Source organism: Bombina bombina, chromosome 6, assembly GCF_027579735.1.
Source record: "Bombina bombina isolate aBomBom1 chromosome 6, aBomBom1.pri, whole genome shotgun sequence".
NCBI classification, from domain to species: Eukaryota; Metazoa; Chordata; class Amphibia; order Anura; family Bombinatoridae; genus Bombina; species Bombina bombina.
The window spans coordinates 16064694-16089201 of record NC_069504.1 but is presented as its reverse complement, the minus strand read 5'-3'; the positions used below and the strand labels follow the sequence as shown (position 1 = coordinate 16089201).

At 37.1% G+C, this 24508-nt stretch overlaps 1 protein-coding gene and 1 non-coding gene across 2 annotated transcripts in view; one reads left to right on the top strand and one right to left on the bottom strand.

The window, feature by feature from the left end:
- The window catches only part of OPN1SW (opsin 1, short wave sensitive), a 278043-nt gene that overhangs the window by 61059 nt on the left and 192476 nt on the right, over positions 1–24508 (top strand). The gene's annotated exons all lie outside the window — the stretch shown is intronic.
- On the bottom strand, positions 19339–19410 carry TRNAP-AGG (transfer RNA proline (anticodon AGG)). Its single transcript has one exon. It is a non-coding gene; the product is annotated as a tRNA-Pro (tRNA).

Sequence of the window (24508 nt, the reverse complement as noted above, 5' to 3'; positions counted from 1 at the left end):
CACACCTAGACTAGATATACAGACACATAACAGCAGGAGACCTCAGCATTAGATTGTCTGTGCTGTGTGTAATCTCCTGCTCTGTGTCTCACACCTAGACTAGATATACAGACACATAACAGCAGGATACCTCAGCATTAGATTGTCTGTGCTGTGTGTAATCTCCTGCTCTGTGTCTCACACCTAGACTAGATATACAGACACATAACAGCAGGATACCTCAGCATTAGATTGTCTGTGCTGTGTGTAATCTCCTGCTCTGTGTCTCACACCTAGACTAGATATACAGACACATAACAGCAGGAGGTCTCAGCATTAGATTGTCTGTGCTGTGTGTAATCTCCTGCTCTGTGTCTCACACCTAGACTAGATATACAGACACATAACAGCAGGAAGTCTCAGCATTAGATTGTCTGTGTTGTGTGTAATCTCCTGCTCTGTGTCTCACACCTAGACTAGATATACAGACACATAACAGCAGGTCTCAGCATTAGATTGCCTGTGCTGTGTTTAATCTCATGCTCTGTGTCTCACACCTAGACTAGATATACAGACACATAACAGCAGGATACCTCAGCATTAGATTGTCTGTGCTGTGTGTAATCTCCTGCTCTGTGTCTCACACCTAGACTAGATATACAGACACATAACAGCAGGAGGTCTCAGCATTAGATAGTGCTGTGTGTAATCTCCTGCTCTGTGTCTCACACCTAGACTAGATATACAGACACATAACAGCAGGAGGTCTCAGCATTAGATTGTCTGTGCTGTGTAATCTCCTGCTCTGTGTCTCACACCTAGACTAGATATACAGACACATAACAGCAGGAGGTCTCAGCATTAGATTGTGCTGTGTGTAATCTCCTGCTCTGTGTCTCACACCTAGACTAGATATACAGACACATAACAGCAGGAGGTCTCAGCATTAGATTGTCTGTGCTGTGTGTAATCTCCTGCTCTGTGTCTCACACCTAGACTAGATATACAGACACATAACAGCAGGAGGTCTCAGCATTAGATTGTCTGTGCTGTGTGTAATCTCCTGCTCTGTGTCTCACACCTAGACTAGATATACAGACACATAACAGCAGGAGGTCTCAGCATTAGATTGTCTGTGCTGTGTGTAATCTCCTGCTCTGTGTCTCACACCTAGACTAGATATACAGACACATAACAGCAGGAGGTCTCAGCATTAGATTGTCTGTGCTGTGTGTAATCTCCTGCTCTGTGTCTCACACCTAGACTAGATATACAGACACATAACAGCAGGAGGTCTCAGCATTAGATTGTCTGTGCTGTGTGTAATCTCCTGCTCTGTGTCTCACACCTAGACTAGATATACAGACACATAACAGCAGGAGGTCTCAGCATTAGATTGTCTGTGCTGTGTGTAATCTCCTGCTCTGTGTCTCACACCTAGACTAGATATACAGACACATAACAGCAGGAGGTCTCAGCATTAGATTGTCTGTGCTGTGTGTAATCTCCTGCTCTGTGTCTCACACCTAGACTAGATATACAGACACATAACAGCAGGAGGTCTCAGCATTAGATTGTCTGTGCTGTGTGTAATCTCCTGCTCTGTGTCTCACACCTAGACTAGATATACAGACACATAACAGCAGGAGGTCTCAGCATTAGATTGTCTGTGCTGTGTGTAATCTCCTGCTCTGTGTCTCACACCTAGACTAGATATACAGACACATAACAGCAGGAGGTCTCAGCATTAGATTGTCTGTGCTGTGTGTAATCTCCTGCTCTGTGTCTCACACCTAGACTAGATATACAGACACATAACAGCAGGAGGTCTCAGCATTAGATTGTCTGTGCTGTGTGTAATCTCCTGCTCTGTGTCTCACACCTAGACTAGATATACAGACACATAATAGCAGGAGGTCTCAGCATTAGATTGTCTGTGCTGTGTGTAATCTCCTGCTCTGTGTCTCACACCTAGACTAGATATACAGACACATAACAGCAGGAGGTCTCAGCATTAGATTGTCTGTGCTGTGTGTAATCTCCTGCTCTGTGTCTCACACCTAGACTAGATATACAGACACATAACAGCAGGAGGTCTCAGCATTAGATTGTCTGTGCTGTGTGTAATCTCCTGCTCTGTGTCTCACACCTAGACTAGATATACAGACACATAACAGCAGGAGGTCTCAGCATTAGATTGTCTGTGCTGTGTGTAATCTCCTGCTCTGTGTCTCACACCTAGACTAGATATACAGACACATAACAGCAGGAGGTCTCAGCATTAGATTGTCTGTGCTGTGTGTAATCTCCTGCTCTGTGTCTCACACCTAGACTAGATATACAGACACATAACAGCAGGAGGTCTCAGCATTAGATTGTCTGTGCTGTGTGTAATCTCCTGCTCTGTGTCTCACACCTAGACTAGATATACAGACACATAACAGCAGGAGGTCTCAGCATTAGATTGTCTGTGCTGTGTGTAATCTCCTGCTCTGTGTCTCACACCTAGACTAGATATACAGACACATAACAGCAGGAGGTCTCAGCATTAGATTGTCTGTGCTGTGTGTAATCTCCTGCTCTGTGTCTCGCACCTAGACTAGATATACAGACACATAATAGCAGGAGGTCTCAGCATTAGATTGTCTGTGCTGTGTGTAATCTCCTGCTCTGTGTCTCACACCTAGACTAGATATACAGACACATAACAGCAGGAGGTCTCAGCATTAGACTGTCTGTGCTGTATGTAATCTCCTGCTCTGTGTCTCACATCTAGACTAGATATACAGACACATAACATCAGGAGGTCTCAGCATTAGATTGTCTGTGCTGTGTGTAATCTCCTGCTCTGTGTCTCACACCTAGACTAGATATACATACACATAACAGCAGGAGGTCTCAGCATTAGATTGTCTGTGCTGTGTGTAATCTCCTGCTCTGTGTCTCACACCTAGACTAGATATACAGACACATAACAGCAGGGGGTCTCAGCATTAGATTGTCTGTGCTGTGTGTAATCTCCTGCTCTGTGTCTCACACCTAGACTAGATATACAGACACATAATAGCAGGAGGTCTCAGCATTAGATAGTGCTGTGTGTAATCTCCTGCTCTGTGTCTCACACCTAGACTAGATATACAGACACATACCAGCAGGAGGTCTCAGCATTAGATTGTCTGTGCTGTGTGTAATCTCCTGCTCTGTGTCTCACACCTAGACTAGATATACAGACACATAACAGCAGGAGGTCTCAGCATTAGATTGTCTGTGCTGTGTGTAATCTCATGCTCTGTGTCTCACACCTAGACTAGATATACAGACACATAACAGCAGGAGGTCTCAGCATTAGATTGTCTGTGCTGTGTGTAATCTCATGCTCTGTGTCTCACACCTAGACTAGATATACAGACACATAACAGCAGGAGGTCTCAGCATTAGATTGTCTGTGCTGTGTGTAATCTCTTGCTCTGTGTCTCACACCTAGACTAGATATACAGACACATAACAGCAGGAGGTCTCATCATTAGATTGCCTGTGCTGTGTTTAATCTCATGCTCTGTGTCTCACACCTAGACTAGATATACAGACACATAACAGCAGGAGGTCTCAGCATTAGATTGTCTGTGTTGTGTGTAATCTCCTGCTCTGTGTCTCACACCTAGACTAGATATACAGACACATAACAGCAGGAGACCTCAGCATTAGATTGTCTGTGCTGTGTGTAATCTCCTGCTCTGTGTCTCACACCTAGACTAGATATACAGACACATAACAGCAGGAGGTCTCAGCATTAGATTGTCTGTGCTGTGTGTAATCTCCTGCTCTGTGTCTCACACCTAGACTAGATATACAGACACATAACAGCAGGAGGTCTCAGCATTAGATTGTCTGTACTGTGTGTAATCTCCTGCTCTGTGTCTCACACCTAGACTAGATATACAGACACATAACAGCAGGAGGTCTCAGCATTAGATTGTCTGTGCTGTGTGTAATCTCCTGCTCTGTGTCTCACACCTAGACTAGATATACAGACACATAACAGCAGGAGGTCTCAGCATTAGATTGTCTGTGCTGTGTGTAATCTCCTGCTCTGTGTCTCACACCTAGACTAGATATACAGACACATAACAGCAGGAGGTCTCAGCATTAGATTGTCTGTACTGTGTGTAATCTCCTGCTCTGTGTCTCACACCTAGACTAGATATACAGACACATAATAGCAGGAGGTCCCAGCATTAGAGCAGGAGGTTACAATCAGCTCAAACATTCTGTGTCTCTGAGTTTAGTGGGGGATGGGGGTGGTGGTTTGGGCTCTCACCTTATACTCCAACAAAACACAGGAACCCCAACTCTGTATCAGGGCCCTCCAGTTCTCACAGTCTCTGGGAATTCGGAGAAACGGGGTAAACCTGAATCCAGGGTAAAAGTAATCCAAATGTACCCTGGGCACCCGCCTCCCAAATCACAGAATATCCTTTAGTTCCAGGGTCCATAATCAGGGGGAGGAGGCTGGCCTGCTGTCCTCTCCAATTACAAAAGTAACGGAGGCTTCCGTTACAATATTTATGATACAGGTGATAATGTAGAGACCCTGTGGGTTGAAATAAGGATTGGGGGAAAAAATTCTAAAAAAAACATTACTTGGAACATACTAAAATCCCCCCAACATTAGTGACATGGAGGAAACTCAACTACTAATGCAAATAGGAAAGGCTGCTAATAATAACAGAGCTGTATTTATGGGAGACTGCAACTACCCGACATAAACTGGGCCAATAAAACTAGTAATTCAGCTAAGGGGGATAGATTTTTAAATGTTCTCAGGGATAACTTCTTGTCACAATTAATAGAGGAGTCAACTGGGAATAAAGCTATTTTGGATTTAGTGCTATCAAACAGTACAGATATAATATCAAACAATACAGATATAATATCAAACGATACAGATATAATATCAAACGATACAGATATAATAACAAACAATACAGATATAATATCAGATGATACAGATATAATATCAAACGATACAGATATAATATCAAACGATACAGATATAATATCAAACGATACAGATATAATAACAAACAATACAGATATAATAACAAACAATACAGATATAATATCAAATGATACAGATATAATATCAAACAATACAGATATAATATCAAACGGTACAGATATAATATCAAACAATACAGATATAATATCAAACGGTACAGATATAATATCAAACAATACAGATATAATATCAAACGATACAGATATAATATCAAACGATACAGATATAATATCAAATGATACAGATATAATATCAAACAATACAGATATAATATTGAATATTGAAGTCAAAGAATATTTGAGTAACAGTGATCATAACATGGTCACATTTGAAATCACTTTCCATAAGCAGTGTCATAAGGGTTAAACTAAGACTTTTCATTTTAAGAAAACAACATTATATGATTTAAGGAAATCGTTAAATAACATAAATTGGGACATAGTATTCTGTAATAAAAATACAGAGGATAAATGGATAACATTTAAAATAAATACACACATCAACACATAACACAAGGTATAAAAGTAAAATAAATAAATCTAAGCCAATGTGGCTAAATAAAAATGTGTTACGAGAAATTAGGAAAAAAACATAGGGCATTTAAATTATTCAAAGAAAATAGTACAGACTCAACATACCAAATATATAAGGAATGTAACAAAGCATGCAAAAAAGCAAACAAATTAGTCAAAATTTAAAATGAAAGATTAATTGCAAAAGGCAAACAATAAAAGTTTTTTTATGTAGATAAATAGAAACATTTTTAAGAAGGATAATACTGATTTGACAAAGGTAATCAGTGTTCATTTTAAAATTTGTATTAATGACTTGGAGCAAGGATTAAATATCATCATCTCTATTTTTGCAGATGATACAAAGTTGTGTAAGGTCATTAGGTCAGGGAAGATGAACTTGCTTTAGAAGAATGGGCAGATAAATGGAAGGTTACAAGGTTAGAGTTAGTATACGGTTAGGGTTAGTATAAGGTTAGGGTTAGTATAAGGTTAGGGTTAGTATACGGTTAGGGTTAGCATACGGTTAGGGTTAGTATAAGGTTAGGGCTAGTACAAGGTTAGGGTTAAGGTTAGTATAAGGTTAGGGTAAGTATAAGTTTAGGGTTGGTATAAGGTTAGGGTTAGTATAAGGTTAGGGTTGGTATATGGTTAGGGTTGGTATACGGTTAGGATTAGTATACGGTTACGATTAGTATATGGTTCAGGTTAGTATATGGTTAGGGTTAGCATACGGTTAGGGTTAGTATAAGGTTAGGGCTAGTACAAGGTTAGGGTTAAGGTTAGTATAAGGTTAGGGTAAGTATAAGTTTAGGGTTGGTATAAGGTTAGTGTTAGAATAAGATAAGGGTTAGTATATGGTTAGGATTTGTATAAGTTTGGGTTAGTATACGGTTAGGATTAGTAAAAGGTTAGGGTTAGTATACGGTTCGGGTTAGTATAAGGTTAAACATAGGGATAGTATAAGTTAGGGTTAGTATAAGTTTATAATTAGTATATGGTTAGGGTTAAAGGGACAGTCAACACCAGAATTTTTGTTGTTTTAAAAGATAGATATTCCCTTAATTACCCATTCCCCAGTTTTGCATAACCAACAGTTATAATAATACACATTTTACCTTTGTGATTACCTTGTATCTAAGCCTCTGCAGACTGCCCCCTTATTTCAGTTCTTTTGACAGACTTGCATTTTAGTCAATCAGTGCTCACTCCTCGGTAAATTCACGTGCATGAGCTCAATGTTATCTATATGAAACACATGAACTAATGCCCTCTAGTGTTCAAAAATGGTCAAAATGCATTTAGATTAGAAGCAGCCTTCAAGGTCTAAGAAATTAGCATATGAACCTCCTAGGTTTAGCTTTCAACTAAGAATTACAAGAGTACAAAGTAAAATTGGTGATAAAAGTAAATTGGAAAGTTGTTTAAAATTACATGTCCTATTTGAACCATGAATGTTTTTTTTGGACTTGACTGTCCCTTTAAGGTTAGTATAAGGTTATGGTTAGTATAAGGTTAGGGTTAGTATAAGGTTAGGATTAGTACAAGGTTAGGATTAGTATACGGTTAGGGTTAGTATAAGTTTAGGGGTAGTATACATTTAGGGTTGGTAGAAGTTTAGGGTTGGTAGAAGTTTAGGGTTGGTATATGGTTAGGGTTAGTATACGGTTAGGGTTAGTATATGGTTAGGATTAGTATACGGTTAGGATTAGTATATGGTTAGGGTTAGCATAAGATTAGGGTTAGTATAAGTTTAGGGTTAAGTTTAGTATAAGGTTAGGGTAAGTATAAGTTTAGGGTTGGCATAAGGTTAGGGTTGGTATAAAGTTAGGGTTAGAATAAGGTTAGGGTTAGAAGATGGTTAGGATTTGTATAAGTTAGGGTTAGTATATGGTTAGGATAAGTATAAGGTTAGTATAGGGCTAGGGTTAGGGTTATTATAACGTTAGGGTAAGTATGCAGTTAGGGTTATTATAAAATTAGGACTAGGGTTACGATTAGTACACAATTAAGGTTAATATAAGGTTAGGGTTAGTATTAGGTTCAGGTTAGTATAAGGCTAGACTTAGGGATAGTATAAGTTAGGGTTAGTATAAGGTCAGGGTTAGTGTATGTTTAGGGTTAGTATAACTATAGGGTTAGTATAAGGTTAGGGTTAAGGTTAGTATAAGGTTATGGTTAGTATAAGGTTATGGTTAGTTTAAGGTTAGGATTAGTACAAGGTTAGAGTTAGTATACAGTTAGTATAAGTTTAGGAATAGTATAAGGTTAGGGTTAGTATACGGTTAGGATTAGTATATGTTAGGGTTAGTATACGGTTAGAGTTAGTATATGGTTAGGGTTAGCATAAGATTAGGGTTAGTATAAGGTTAGGCCTAGTACAAAGTTAGGGTTAAGGTTAGTATAAGGTTAGGGTAAGTATACGTCTAGGGTTGGTATAAAGTTAGGGTTAGTATAATGTTAGGGTTAGTATAAGGTTAGGAATAGTATAATGTTAGGGTTAGTGTAAGGTTAGGTTTAGTATAATGTTAGGGTTAGTATAAGGTTAGGGTTAGTATAAGGTTAGGGTTAGTATACCATTATAGAGTTTGTATAAGGTTAGGGTTAGTATAAGGTTAGTGTTAGTATATGGTGAGGGTTAGTATAATGTTAGGGTTAGTATACGGTCAGTGTTCGGTATAGTATCAGGTTAAAGTTAGTATATGGTTAGGGCTAGTATAAGGTTAGAATTAGTATAAAGTTAGGGCTAGTATAAGGTTAGAGGGAGGTTAATATAAGGCGAGGGTTACTATAAAGTTAGGGTTAGTATAAGGTTATTATATGGTTAGGGTTAATATAAGCTTGGATTAGTATACGGTTAGGGTTAATATAAGCTTGGATTAGTATACGGTTAGGGTTAATATAAGCTTGGATTAGTTTACGGTTAGGGTTAATATAAGTTTGGAGTAGTATACGGTTAAGGTTAGTATACGGTTAGGGTCAGTAAAAGTTTAGGGTTAGTATTAGGTTAGGGTTAGTACTAGGTTAGGGTTGGTAAGAGTTTATTATAAGGTTAGTGTTACTATAAGCTCATTGTTAGTATAAGGTTAAGGTTGGTATAAGGTTATTATAAGGTTAGTGTTACTATAAGATCAGTGTTAAAATTAGTATAAGGTTAGAGTTGGTATTTAGGTTAGGGTTAGTGTACAGTTATTGTTATTATAAGGTTTTGGTTAGGGTTAGTATAAGTTTAGGGTTAGTATAAGGTTAGAGTTAGGACTAGGGTTAGTGTACAGTTAGGGATATTATAACATTAGGGTTAGTATATGGTTAGGGTTATTATAAAGTTAGGGTTAGTATACAGTTAGGGTTATTATAAGGTTAGGACTAGGGTAAGAATTAGTATACAGTTAGTGTTTTGGGGTAATATAAGGTTAGGGTTAGTATTAGGTTAGATTTAGGACTAGTGTTAGGCTTAGTGTAGCGGAGAGGCAGTAGGATCCACAATATCTTTTAGTTAGGCAGAAACATCCTCATCTTAAAAATGTTGTCTAAATAATTCAGTCCAAGTTTAAGTCTAAATCAGCTATTTATTTTGCTTCTAGCCACTGCTTAAAACTGGTGCAACAACAACAACTGCTAACAACAACTGTCTTAGACTATACAGTTACTCAAAACTAACAGTTACTCAAAACTGAAGTTAACCCCTCCAGTACTGTTGGATTTGCATCCTGTACCTATAATGGGCACAGGGTGACTTAACATAATGCCTGAATCCATAATCCGTAGGGAGGTTGACAGAGGGGTCTGTCACATGGCCCCCTCCTGGTGGGACACTCCGGCAGATCCGGCTTGACCCTTTGGTGGGTCAACTTGGGGATGACCGGACTAGGAGGTGGTAGGAATGTCAGTTTGCCGGGACAATCCATCTACATTCCCGTTATGAGAGAGAATTTCTGTCCATATAAATAAGGGTTCAACTTCTTCAGTGCCCAGACCAGGGCTAAACATTCAAGTTTTTGTTTTCAGAGACGCTTCTTTCCAATTGGAGACAAATCTCATCAGCTTCTTTACGAGTTTTTTGTACCTGCTCTTTATAGGTATCCACAAGCCCTTCATACTGACGTAGGGTGCCCTTGAGTTGCTGCACCTCACTATGAGCCAGCGTCAGCTTCTCCTCCAGTGTTGCTAAGTTTGTCTTTAATGTTTCATGTTCCACTCTGAAGCTGGTATTTTCTGCGGTCTGTCGGTGCAGCTTGTCTAGCAGAGATTCCCGTTCTAAACGCGCTTTTTCCTCTGCGCTCCTCTTCTCTCCCGCTAGCACTGTTGCGTGATTGTTTAACATGACCATTTCATCCTCTACTTGACTCTTCTCCTTCATCAGTGCATTGTAACGGGACTTCCACGTATCAATAGCGGACAGAGATTTACTGAGCTCAGTGTCCTGGAGCTCAGCAGCAGGTGGGTCAGTCTCTGCAGCATGGATCTGGGCACGGGTAGTCACAGGGTTAACATCAGCGGGTCCCATGGGAGTGTAGGCAGAAACAAGGGGGGCCAAGTTATTTCCGAGGAGAACATCAGCTGGTAAGTCCTTCATGACCCCCACCTTTACATGTCTAGCGCCCACTCCCCAATCCAAATGTAACCCGTCAACAGGTAGGCGGAACACAGTGCCCCCTGCTACCCTCACAGCCACAGTGTCTCCGGTGTGCTGGTTCTCGGACACCAAGTTCTTTTGGCGCAAGGTCATGGTAGCACCAGTATCCCGTAGACCACTGACCTCCTTCCCATTCACTTTAACCAGTTGCCGGTGTTGTTGCCAGTTATCCTGGTGGGCAGCGTGCAGGGGTCTGCTTCATGTAGGATGCCCCAGCATTCTTCCTCCTCTATGCAGTGGGCAGCAGGCTGAGGGTTACGTGGGTTTCCGCCGGTGGGTCTTCTCCAGGACTGTGCTTGGTTCGCTGTGTTTAGGGGACACTCTGGTCTTTTGTGCCCTAGTTGCTTACATACAAACCACCGAATAGGCTGTGAGTAATCCCATGAGTTGAACCGGGCTGTCTGAGGATAGTTCATGGCTGACGGCGGTGTGGTATAGTGGTGCGCCGGGGGTTGGTAACTGGTAGCTGCTGGGGTGACTGTGGGTCTGTACTCCACTCTGGCAGGGATCTTAGTGGTAGCAGTGTCAAGTTTTCGGGCATCTGTATACTCATCTGCCAGGCGAGCAGCTTCATGTAGGGTGGAGGGTTTACGGTCCCGAACCCACTCTCTAACTCCTGCTGATAACTTGTCAAAGCAATGTTCCAACAGGAATAGCTGCAGCACCTCTTCCCCAGATACAGCTTGGCACCCCGCTATCCAGTGAGCTGCTGTGCGGTGCACCTTAAATACCCACTCGATGTAGGAATCTCCAGCTAGTTTAACAGTGTCTCTGAACCGTCTCCTGTATGCCTCCGGTGTAATCGCATACCTGGAGAGCAGAGCCTCTTTTACAACATTATAATCCCTGACTTCCTCATCTGGAATGGCCCGAAAAGCCTCGCTGGCCCGGCCAGATAATTTTCCGGATAATATCGTGACCCAGTCCAATGCGGGTACCTTGTGTAGTGCACATTGTTTCTCAAAATCCGCAAGGTACCCATCAATCTCTCCTTCTGTTTCAATGAAGTTTTTAAAAGCTGCAAAATGTACTTTTCTCTTTTCCACTGGGGTTGCTGTGACTTGGGCTGATGCAGCGCCGCTTTGGCGAAGTAGGTTGGCCTCCACGGCTGCTATGACCCGATCGATAATTTCGGCAGATGGGATGGGGCCATAATGTGCCAGTCTTATTTTAACCGCCCGGTCAAAGCTTGCTTCTTCAGGAGTTCTGTCTGATATGCTGGGCTTATTGATTCCTTCGGGCCCTGGTACTCCGTCCATCTCAGTCAGTATTGTAATAATCTCCCTCTTCAATAAGTCGCTTTTTTAAGTCCCGTAACAAGCAAACTGTGTTCTCTGTCAGTCTGCTCAGTCTGATTATTGCTGTGTGTGCAGTAACTCACAATTATTCCTTGAAGCAACACTTTCCCTTCTACTTTACTTTTCCCAGACTTAACAGTATAACAACTCACTGTACAGTTGTTCTAGCAGGTCTTTAAGGGTGTCTCTTTTCAGCCTTTCATACTGTATTCCCATTAGGTCCGGATGTGTAGTTGCTCTTCTGGGCTATGAGGACTAACCCGTCGCTTGCCACCAATTGTAGCCGAGAGGCAGTAGGATCCGCAATATCTTTTAGTTAGGCAGAGACATCTTCATCTTAAAAATGTCGTCTAAATAATTCAGTCCAAGTTTAAGTCTAAATCAGCTATTTATTTTGCTTCTAACCACTGCTTAAAAACTGGTGCACAACTACGACTGCTAAGAACAACTGTCTTAGACAATACAGTTACTCAAAACTAAAAGTTACTCAAAACTGAAGTTAACCCCTCCAGTACTGTTGGATTTGCACCCTGTACCTATAATGGGCACAGGGTGACTTAACATAATGCCTGAATCCATAATCCGTAGGGAGGTTGACAGAGGGGTCTGTCACACTTAGTATACAGTTAGGGTTATTATAACGTTGATTAGTATACATTTAGGGTTATTATAATGATAGAGTTAGTATACAGTTAGGGTTTTTATAACATTAGGGTTAGTATACAGTTAGGGTTATTATAAAGTAAGGACTAAGGTTAGGATTAGTAAACAGTTAGTGTTAGGGTTAATATAAGGTTAGGGTTAGTATAAGGTTATGGTTAGTGTAAGGTTAGAGTTAGGGATAGTATAAAGTTAGGGTTAGTATAAGGTTAGGGTTAGTATATGGTTAGGGTTAGTATAACTATAGGGTTAGTATACGGTTAGGGTTAAGGTTAGTATACGGTTAGGGTTAGTATAAGGTTAGGGTTAGTATAAGGTTAGGGTTGGTATAAGGTTAAGGTTGGTATAAGGTTAGGGTTGGTATACGGTTAGGGTTGGGATACGGTTAGGGTTGGGATACGGTTAGGGCTAGTACAAGTTTAGGTTTAAGATTAGTATAAGGTTAGGGTTGGTATAAGGTTAGGATTAGTATAAGGTTAGGGTTAGTATATAGTTAGGGTTAGTATAAGGTTAGGGTTAGAATATGGTTAGGATTAGTATAAGGTTAGGGTTAGTATAATGTTAGGGTTAGTATAAGGTTAGGAATAGCATAATGTTAGGGTTAGTATACCATAAGGGTTTGTATAAGGTTAGTATATGATTAGGGTTAGTATAAGGTTAGGGTTAGTATACAGTTAGTGTTAGGGATAGTATTAGGTTAGGGCTAGTATAAGGTTAGAATTAGGATTAGTATAAAGTAAGGGTTAGTATATGGTTAGACTCAGGGTTAATATAAGTTTAGGGTTAGTATAAAGTTAGGATTTCTATAAAGCTAGGGTTAGTATAAGGTTAGGGTTAGTATACGGTTAGGGTTACTATAAGGTTAGGTTTAGTATAAAGTTAGGGTTAGCATTCAGTTAGGGTTAGCATAAGGTTAGGGTTAGTATAAGGTTAGGGATAGTATTATGTTAAGATAAGTGTACGGTTAGTATAGTTAGGGTTGGTGTAAGGTTAGGTTTATTATAGGGCTAGAGATAGTATAAGGTTATGGTTAGTATAAGGCTAGGGTTATGGTTAGTATAAGGTTAGGATTAGTATAAGGTTAGGATTAGTATACGGTTAAGGTTAGTATAAGGTTAGTATACAGTTAGGGTTGAGTTTAGTATAAGGTTAGGATTAGTGTAAGGTAAGGGTTAGTATACAGTTAAGGTTAGTATAAGGTTAGGGTTAGTATAAGGTTAGAGGCAGGGTTAATATAAGGTGAGGGTTAGTATAAAGTTAGGGTTAGTATAAGGTTAAGGTTAGTATATGGTTAGAGTTAGTATAAGCTTATTGGTATATACTAGGTATACAATATCATTTATTATTATATCAGCAGTAATCTCCAGTAAAATGTTGGAGAACTTATCTTAAAAGTTGCCAACCAATAAAATGTATATACGTAACAAAAAATAATATTTATGCCTAAATTCTTGATTAGTTAAGTTTATAGACACATTGAATTATATTTATGTAGAAACTAGATTATGAATTAATTATACACGCTTATTCCGTTACAATATTCTATACAACAGATCATAAAAAATATAAAATCTTTAAAATTAACCTTACTCACAATGAATCACATTAAAATACCCCAATTGAGGATCCCAGAACAGTCTAAAATTATCCAGCTTAGTTCACTTCAATATCAGAATATGGACTATTGCTTTAACAATGCTTAATTAATAACTACAAGAGATTTAACCACAATAACCAATTTATCTACAGTTCTGCAAGAGTTCACAATAATGACTGACTTATAAATCTGGAGTGCAAATTCTTTTCTAGCAAATAAAATTATTTAGCATCAATATGACTAGTTCTAAACTACACAGGACTATGAATATTAACTTAAAATACCAAATATCCCTTTAAATCATGAGCTTCAATTAAACTATAGTTTTAGAATACCTTGATTTAACTATTAAAAGTATGAAACAGCCATTTATACATTAGAAATAAATCAATTTGGTGTTTCAGCTTTTCCAGATTAATTCAGTTCACCATCATATGAAGAGGTATATGCAATTCAGAGAATAAAAGGATTAGGCCCAATTTTGCTTATAGAGACTGTGTTCCAAAAGGCAGCCAGGTTATCAGTCAGTCAAAATTTCAGCAAAAGACCAAATACCTTTTTTCCCTCTTGCATGAGCTTTTATGTCAAGTCATAAAGCCCACCTCTGTTCAAATCATTGGTGAATATTCGGATACGCCCTTATCGAAGCTTGTCCCTTCATTGGCTGACTGGGAATACATGGTTATCTGACACTACAATCTCCCTTGGTTGCAATTCTCGCATAAACCACCAGAGGGTGAGATAGTGTTAAACATGAAAATGTGTTTAATGCCTGTTACTGCTTAATTGATATATCTCAATATGTTCATTAAACATACCTGTAATTCCCAGCACTAATAAATTATATGTTCAATATATATGGGATTATATAGTACTATTCAATGTGAGTATTTTCATACTAAACATGAGTATATCTCTAGTAATATTTTAAAAGATGCCTTTAAAGTTACATATTTATGAGTGGACTAGTAGTATGAATCAATAAAATATATTTATCTGACTTATTTTGTATATCAGTTCATTTGATATACTGGTACATATTTCATTTCCTAGTCACATCTTATATCATAGACATACATGAGCATTATAGTTATTTATTAATACATGTCTCAACAGTGTTTAAGACATGGACTAAACATCTATAATGCATTTATATATTAACTTATAGTATCTTATTTAGACCCTTCATCTTCACATCAGGTTCCTCCCTGTAATGTTCACTAGATTTCTGGAAAACAACGAAAAATGTATTTATTTTTAAATAACTTAAACATTTATACATACCAATGCAGTTATTTATTCAATTCACTTTATATCCAACACAGTATGTAACATGTGATGTATCTCTTAGATCATTATATATATTATTTAGGCAGTCTGCGGTATAAATTAATTTATCTAAGAACTATAAAGATAAGTTGCTATCAAAAGTACATAGGTTAAGATATTTTAAAATCTTAACTCTTAGGCTTTCAACTTCCCATATGTTAGCTGTAACATGAGTTCAGACGCCTATGTGTATTGTAACTCAGCAGGTACCAATTTACACCTAGATAAGAGCTATATCCTCTGAGGTTCTAGGTATACTCAAATATCAGATCAGACTAAGCGACTGTTGTCACCATAGGGGTCTGTGGTGATCTGATAGGAAACCTTTGAAAGCAATTCCTTTGATCTCTCCTGTGTGACCAAAAAAGGGGGGTTGGTCTGTTGTGGCTGTAGCCCACTCAACTCATGTCAAGAGAGATATTAGCTGACATAAAATATCAAAATGTATTTGATACATATGTAGTTTATTTAATGCTACTCACAGGTACCCTGACAAGCTTATGATTAGTTTATGTTTAGGGTTAGTATAAGTTTAGGGTTAGTATACAATTAGGGTTCAGGTTAGTAAAAGGTTAAGATTAGTATACAGTTAGGATCAGTATAAGTTTAGGGTTAGTATAAGGTTAGGGTTGGTATAAGGTTATTATATGGTTAGTGTTACTATAAGATCAGTGTTAGGGTTAGTATAAGGTTAGGGTTGGTATTTAGGTTATGGTTAGTGTACAGTTAGTGTTATTATAAGGTTTTGGTTAGGGTTAGTATGAGTTTAGGGTTAGTATAAGGTTACAGTTAGGACTAGGGTTATAGTTAGTATACAGTTAGGGTTATTATAACATTAGGGTTAGTATACAGTTAGGGTTAGTATAAGGTTAGGAGTAGGGTAAGAATTAGTATACAGTTAGTGTTTTTGGGGTAATATAAGGTTAGGGTTAGTATTACGTTAGGGTTAGTATACAGTTAGTGTTATTATAAGGTTTTAGTTAGGGTAAGTATAAGGTTAGTGTTAGTATAAGGTTAGAGTTAGGACTAGTGTTAGGCTTAGTATACAGTTAGGGCTGTTATAACGTTAGGGTTAGTATAAAGTTAGGGCTATTATAACATTAGGGTTAGTATACAGTTAGGGTTATTATAAAGTTAGGGTTAGTATACAGTTAGGGTTATTATAAGGTTAGGACTAGGGTAAGAATTAGTATACAGTTAGTGTTTTGGGGGTAATATAAGGTTAGGGTTATTATTAGGTTAGGGTTAGTATACAGTTAGTGTTATTATAAGGTTTTGGTTAGGGTTAGTATAAGGTCAGGGTTATATAAGGTTAGAGTTAGGACTAGTGTTAGGCTTAGTATACAGTTAGAGTTTTTAGAACATTAGGGTTAGTATGCAGTTAGGGTTATTTTAAAGTAAGGACTAAGGTTAGGATTAGTACACAGTGTTTAGGTTAATTTAAGGTTAGGGTTAGTATTAAGTTATGGTTAGTATAAGGTTAGATTTAGGAAAAGTATAAAGTTAGGGTTAGTATATGGTTAGGGTTAGTATAACTATAGGGTTAGTATACGGTTAGGGTTAAGGTTAGTATAAGGTTATGGTTAGTATACGGTTAGGGTTAGTATAAGATTAGAGTTAGTATAAGATTAGGGTTAGTATAAGGTTAGGGTTGGTATAAGGTTAGGGTTGTTATAAGGTTAGGGTTAGTATATGGTTAGGGTTAATATACGTTTAGGGTTAGAATAGGGTTAGAGTTAGTATAAGGTTAGGGCTAGTAAAAGGTTAGAGGTAGGGTAAGTATAAAGTTAGGGTTAGTATAAGGTTAGAGTCAGGGTTAATATAAATTTGGGGTTAGTATAAAGTTAGGGTTAGTGTATGGTTAGAGTTAGGGTTAGTATAAGGTTAGGTCAGTATATGGTTAGGGTTAGTATTAGGTTAAGATAGGTTTACAGTTAATATAAGGTTAGGGTTGGTATAAGGTTAGGTTTGATATAGGGTGAAAGATAGTATAAGGTTAGGGTTAGTATAAGGCTAGGATTAGTATAAGGTTAGGGTTAGTATATGGTTAAAGTTAGTATAAGGTTAGAATAAGGTTATGGTTAGTATACGGTTAAGGTTAGTATATGCTTAGGGTTAGTATAAGGTTAGGATTTGTATAAGGTTAGGGTTGGTATAAGGTTAGGGTTGCTATATGGTTAGGTTTAGTATATGGTTAGGGTTAATATACGGTTAGGGTTAGCATAAGGTTATGGTTAGTATAAGGTTAGGGCTAGTAAAAGGTTAGAGGTAGGGTTAGTATAAAGTCAGGGTTAGTATAAGGTTAGAGTCAGGGTTAATATAAGTTTAGGGTAAGTATAAAGTTATGGTTAGTGTATGGTTAGAGTCAGGGTTAGTATAAGGTTAGGGTTAGTATAGGTTAGGTTTGTATATGGTTAGGGTTAATATTAGGTTAAGATAGGTTTACAGTTAGTATAAGATTAAGATTAATATAAGGTTAGGTTTAGTATACAGTTAAAGTTAGTATAAGGTTAGAATAAGGTTATGGTTAGTATATGGTTAAGGTTAGTATATGCTTAGGGTTAGTATAAGGTTAGGATTTGTATAAGGTTACGGTTTGTATAAAGTTAGGGTTGGAATAAGCTTAGGGTTAGTATAGGGTTAGGTTTAGAATAAGGCTATGGTTAGTATACAGTAAGGGTTGAGTTTAGTATAAGGTTAGGATTAGTATAAGGTTAGGGTTAGTAAAAGGTTAGGATTTGTATAAGGTTAGGATTTGTATAAGGTTAGGGTTGGTATAAGGTTAGGGTTGCTTTATGGTTAGGGTTAGCATATGGTTAGGGTTAATATACGGTTAGGGTTAGCAAAAGGTTAGTATAAGGTTAGGGCTAGTAAAAGGTTAGAGGTAGGGTTAGTATATAGTCAGGGTTAGTATAAGGTTAGAGTCAGGGTTAATATAAGTGTAGGGTAAGTATAAAGTTAGGGTTAGTGTATGGTTAGAGTTAGGGTTAGTATAAGGTTAGGGTTAGTATAGGTTAGGTTAGTATATGGTTAGGGTTAATATTAGGTTAAGATAGGTTTACAGTTAGTATAAGATTAAGATTAGGATTAAGATTAATATAAGGTTAGGGTTAGTATACAGTTAAAGTTAGTATAAGGTTAGAATAAGGTTATGGTTAGCATATGGTTAAGGTTAGTATATGCTTAGGGTTAGTATAAGGTTAGGATTTGTTTAAGGTTACAGTCTGTATAAAGTTAGGGTTGGAATAAGGTTAGGGTTAGTATAGGGTTAGGGTTAGAATAAGGCTATGGTTAGTATACAGTAAGGGTTGAGTTTAGTATAAGGTTAGGATTAGTATAAGGTTAGGGTTAGTAAAGGTTAGGATTTGTATAAGGTTACGGTTAGTATAAGGTTAGGGATGGAATAAGGTTAGGGTTAGTATAGGGTTAGAATAAGGCTAGGGTAAGTATACAGTTAGGGTTGAGTTTAGTATAAGTTTAGGATTAGTATAAGGTTAGGGTTAGTATACGGTTAGAGTTAGTATAAGGTTAGGAGAAGTATAAGGTTAGAGTTAATATAAGGTTAGAGTTAGTATAAGGTTAGGATTAGTATAAGGTAAGGGTTAGTATATGGTTAGGAATAAGGTTGGTATAAGGTTAGGGTTAGTATAAGGTTAGGTTTAGTATAAGATTAGAGTTAAAATATGGTTAGGGTTTGTAAATGATTAGGATAAGGTTAGGATAAGTATAAGGTTAGCGTTAGTATACGGTTAGGGTTAAGGTTAGTATAAGGTTAGGGTTAGTATACAGTTAGGAATAAGGTTAGCATAAGGTTAAGTTTAGTATAAAGTTAGGGTTAGTATAAGATTAGGGTTAGTATAGCATTATGGATAAAATACGGTTAGGGTTAGTAAACGGTTAGGATAATGTTAGGGTTATGATTTTTCCCTTTTATCCCTGCTCCATATCTGTCCCCAGATAACATACAACAAAGTGTGTTATGCTGTATTATGCTAATACATAACACAGTAGTTAACTGCGTGCATTCCAGTAACGGAACAGGATTGGCTATCCAATTGCAGCATCTACATATGTGTTAATGCATTCAGAAAGATTTCACACTCAATATGTTACTTTTCTGAAAAGCTACAGCAGCATTTTATATTAATAATATGTCTCTGTGTGATACTGATCAAATTGCCATTTTGATACAGTTCAGATGGGTAAATTATTGTAATAGCTCTGATAGCAAAATACAGACAGTTTATAAGGTCTCACAAAGACAAAATGGGCTCGTCCGGGATTTGAACCCGGGACCTCTCGCACCCTAAGCGAGAATCATACCCCTAGACCAACGAGCCAGCTGTGTAGTCAGATGCCACATGTGCAGAAGCTACAGGCTGTATCATGTTACATTCCCAGTTCAGACGGCTGCTTGTGCTATAAGGGGAAGGAATATTACAGGAGCCCAGGCTGCCCTGCAGGGTAAAATAGCCAGCAGTTGTTATAGGCAGGTAACTGACCAGCAGTTGTTATAGGCAGGTAACTGACCAGCAGATACTATAGGCAGGTAACTGACCAGCAGTTGTTATAGGCAGGTAACTGACCAGCAGTTGTTATAGGCAGGTAACTGACCAGCAGTTGTTATAAGCAGGTAACTGACCAGAAGTTGTTATAGGCAGGTAACTGACCAGCAGTTGTTATAGGCAGGTAACTGACCAGCAGTTGTTATAGGCAGGTAACTGACCAGAAGTTGTTATAGGCAGGTAACTGACCAGCAGTTGTTATAGGCAGGTAACTGACCAACAGTTGTTATAGGCAGGTAACTGACCAGCAGATACTATAGGCAGGTAACTGACCAGCAGTTGTTATAGGCAGGTAACTGACCAGCAGTTGTTATAGGCAGATAACTGACCAGCAGTTGTTATAAGCAGGTAACTGACCAGAAGTTGTTATAGGCAGGTAACTGACCAGCAGTTGTTATAGGCAGGTAACTGACCAGCAGTTGTTATAGGCAGGTAACTGACCAGCAGTTGTTATAGGCAGGTAACTGACCAGCAGTTGTTATAGGCAGCTAACTGACCAGCAGTTGTTATAGGCAGGTAACTGACCAGCAGTTGTTATAGGAAGGTAACTGACCAGCAGTTGTTATAGGCAGGTAACTGACCAGCAGTTGTTATAGGCAGGTAACTGACCAGCAGTTGTTATAAGCAGGTAACTGACCAGAAGTTGTTATAGGCAGGTAACTGACCAGCAGTTGTTATAGGCAGGTAACTGACCAGCAGTTGTTATAGGCAGGTAACTGGCCAGTACTTGTTATAGGCAGGTAACTGACCAGCAGTTGTTATTGGCAGGTAATTGACCAGCAGTTGTTATAGGTAGGTAACTGACCAGCAGTTGTTATAAGCAGGTAACTGATCAGCAGTTGTTAGGATTAGTGTAAGGTAAGGGTTAGTATACAGTTAAGGTTAGTATAAGGTTAGGGTTAGTATAAGGTTAGAGGCAGGGTTAATATAAGGTGAGGGTTAGTATAAAGTTAGGGTTAGTATAAGGTTAAGGTTAGTATATGGTTAGAGTTAGTATAAGCTTATTGGTATATACTAGGTATACAATATCATTTATTATTATATCAGCAGTAATCTCCAGTAAAATGTTGGAGAACTTATCTTAGAAGTTGCCAACCAATAAAATGTATATACGTAACAAAAAATAATATTTAGGCCTAAATTCTTGATTAGATAAGTTTATAGACACATTGAATTATATTTATGTAGAAACTAGATTATGAATTAATTATACACGCTTATTCCGTTACAATATTCTATACAACAGATCATAAAAAATATAAAATCTTTAAAATTAACCTTACTCACAATGAATCACATTAAAATACCCCAATTGAGGATCCCAGAACAGTCTAAAATTATCCAGCTTAGTTCACTTCAATGTCAGAATATGGACTATTAGTTTAACAATGCTTAATTAATAACTACAAGAGATTTAACCACAATAACCAATTTATCTACAGTTCTGCAAGAGTTCACAATAATGACTGACTTATAAATCTGGAGTGCAAATTCTTTTCTAGCAAATAAAATTATTTAGCATCAATATGACTAGTTCTAAACTACACAGGACTATGAATATTAACTTAAAATACCAAATATCCCTTTAAATCATGAGCTTCAATAAAACTATAGTTTTAGAATACCTTGATTTAACTATTAAAAGTATGAAACAGCCATTTATACATTAGTAATAAACCAATTTGAGGTTTCAGCTTTTCCAGATTAATTCAGTTCACCATCATATGAAGAGGTATATGCAATTCAGAGAATAAAAGGATTTGGCCCAATTTTGCTCATAGAGACTGTGTTCCAAAAGGCAGCCAGGTTATCAGTCAGTCAAAATTTCAGCAAAAGACCAAATACCTTTTTTCCCTCTTGCATGAGCTTTTATCTCAAGTCATAAAGCCCACCTCTGTTCAAATCATTGGTGAATATTCGGATACGCCCTTATCGAAGCTTGTCCCTTCATTGGCTGACTGGGAATACATGGTTATCTGACACTACAATCTCCCTTGGTTGCAATTCTCGCATAAACCACCAGAGGGTGAGATAGTGTTAAACATGAAAATGTGTTTAATGCCTGTTACTGCTTAATTGATATATCTCAATATGTTCATTAAACATACCTGTAATTCCCAGCACTAATAAATTATATGTTCAATATATATGGGATTATATAGTACTATTCAATGTGAGTATTTTCATACTAAACATGAGTATATCTCTAGTAATATTTTAAAAGATGCCTTTAAAGTTACATATTTATGAGTGGACTAGTAGTATGAATCAATAAAATATATTTATCTGACTTATTTTGTATATCAGTTCATTTGATATACTGGTACATATTTCATTTCCTAGTCACATCTTATATCATAGACATACATGAGCATTATAGTTATTTATTAATACATGTCTCAACAGTGTTTAAGACATGGACTAAACATCTATAATGCATTTATATATTAACTTATAGTATCTTATTTAGACCCCTCATCTTCACATCAGGTTCCTCCCTGTAATGTTCACTAGATTTCTGGAAAACAACGAAAAATGTATTTATTTTTAAATAACTTAAACATTTATACATACCAATGCAGTTATTTATTCAATTCACTTTATATCCAACACAGTATGTAACAGTTAGGGTTAGTATACAGTTAGGGTTAGTATAAGGTTAGGAGTAGGGTAAGGATTAGTATACAGTTAGTGTATTTGGGGTAATATAAGGTTAGGGTTAGTATTACGTTAGGGTTAGTATACAGTTAGTGTTATTATAAGGTTTTGGTTAGGGTAAGTATAAGGTTAGCGTTAGTATAAGGTTAGAGTTAGGACTAGTGTTAGGCTTAGTATACAGTTAGGGTTGTTATAACGTTAGGGTTAGTATAAAGTTAGGGCTATTATAACATTAGGGTTAGTATACAGTTAGGGTTATTATAAAGTTAGGGTTAGTATACAGTTAGGGTTATTATAAGGTTAGGACTAGGGTAAGAATTAGTATACAGTTAGTGTTTTGGGGGTAATAGAAGGTTAGGGTTAGTATTAGGTTAGGGTTAGTATACAGTTAGTGTTATTATAAGGTTTTGGTTAGGGTTAGTATAAGGTCAGGGTTATATAAGGTTATAGTTAGGACTAGTGTTAGGCTTAGTATACAGTTAGAGTTTTTAGAACATTAGGGTTAGTATGCAGTTAGGGTTATTTTAAAGTAAGGACTAAGGTTAGGATTAGTACACAGTTAGTGTTAGGGTTAATCTAAGGTTAGGGTTAGTATTAAGTTATGGTTAGTATAAGGTTAGAGTTAGGAAAAGTATAAAGTTAGGGTTAGTATATGGTTAGGGTTAGTATAACTATAGGGTTAGTATACGGTTAGGGTTAAGGTTAGTATAAGGTTATGGTTAGTATACAGTTAGGGTTAGTATAAGACTAGAGTTAGTATAAGTTTAGGGTTAGTATAAGGTTAGGGTTGCTATAAGGTTAGGGTTAGTATATGGTTAGGGTTAATATACGGTTAGGGTTAGAATAGCGTTAGGGTTAGTATAAGGTTAGGGTTAGTAAAAGAATATAGGTAGGGTTAGTATAAAGTTAGGGTTAGTATAAGGTTAGAGTCAGGGTTAATATAAATTTGGGGTTGTATAAAGTTAGGGTTAGTGTATGGTTAGAGTTAGGGTTAGTATAAGGTTAGGGTTAGTGTATGGTTAGGGTTAGTATTAGGTTAAGATAGGTTTACAGTTAATATAAGGTTAGGTTTGATATAGGGTGAAAGATAGTATAAGGTTAGGGTTAGTATAAGGCTAGGATTAGTATAAGGTTAGGGTTAGTATATGGTTAAAGTTAGTATAAGGTTAGAATAAGGTTATGGTTAGTATACGGTTAAGGTTAGTATATGCTTAGGGTTAGTATAAGGTTAGGATTTGTATAAGGTTAGGGTTGGTATAAGGTTAGGGTTGCTATATGGTTAGGTTTAGTATATGGTTAGGGTTAATATACAGTTAGGGTTAGCATAAGGTTATGGTTAGTATAAGGTTAGGGCTAGTAAAAGGTTAGAGGTAGGGTTAGTATAAAGTCAGGGATAGTATAAGGTTAGAGTCAGGGTTAATATAAGTTTAGGGTAAGTATAAAGTTATGGTTAGTGTATGGTTAGAGTCAGGGTTAGTATAAGGTTAGGGTTAGTATAGGTTAGGTTAGTATATGGTTAGGGTTAATATTAGGTTAAGATAGGTTTACAGTTAGTATAAGATTAAGATTAATATAAGGTTAGGTTTAGTATACAGTTAAAGTTAGTATAAGGTTAGAATAAGGTTATGGCTAGTATATGGTTAAGGTTAGTATATGCTTAGGGTTAGTATAAGGATAGGATTTGTATAAGGTTACGGTTTGTATAAAGTTAGGGTTGGAATAAGCTTAGGGTTAGTATAGGGTTAGGGTTAGAATAAGGCTATGGTTAGTATATAGTAAGGGTTGAGTTTAGTATAAGGTTAGGATTAGTATAAGGTTAGGGTTAGTAAAAGGTTAGGATTTCTATAAGGTTAGGATTTGTATAAGGTTAGGGTTGGTATAAGGTTAGGGTTGCTATATGGTTAGGGTTAGTATATGGTTAGGGTTAATATACAGTTAGGGTTAGCATAAGGTTAGTATAAGGTTATTGCTAGTAAAAGGTTAGAGGTAGGGTTAGTATAAAGTCAGGGTTAGTATAAGGTTAGAGTCAGGGTTAATATAAGTGTAGGGTAAGTATAAAGTTAGGGTTAGTGTATTGTTAGAGTCAGGGTTAGTATAAGGTTAGGGTTAGTATAGGTTAGGTTAGTATATGATTAGGGTTAATATTAGGTTAAGATAGGTTTACAGTTAGTATAAGATTAAGATTAGGATTAAGATTAATATAAGGTTAGGGTTA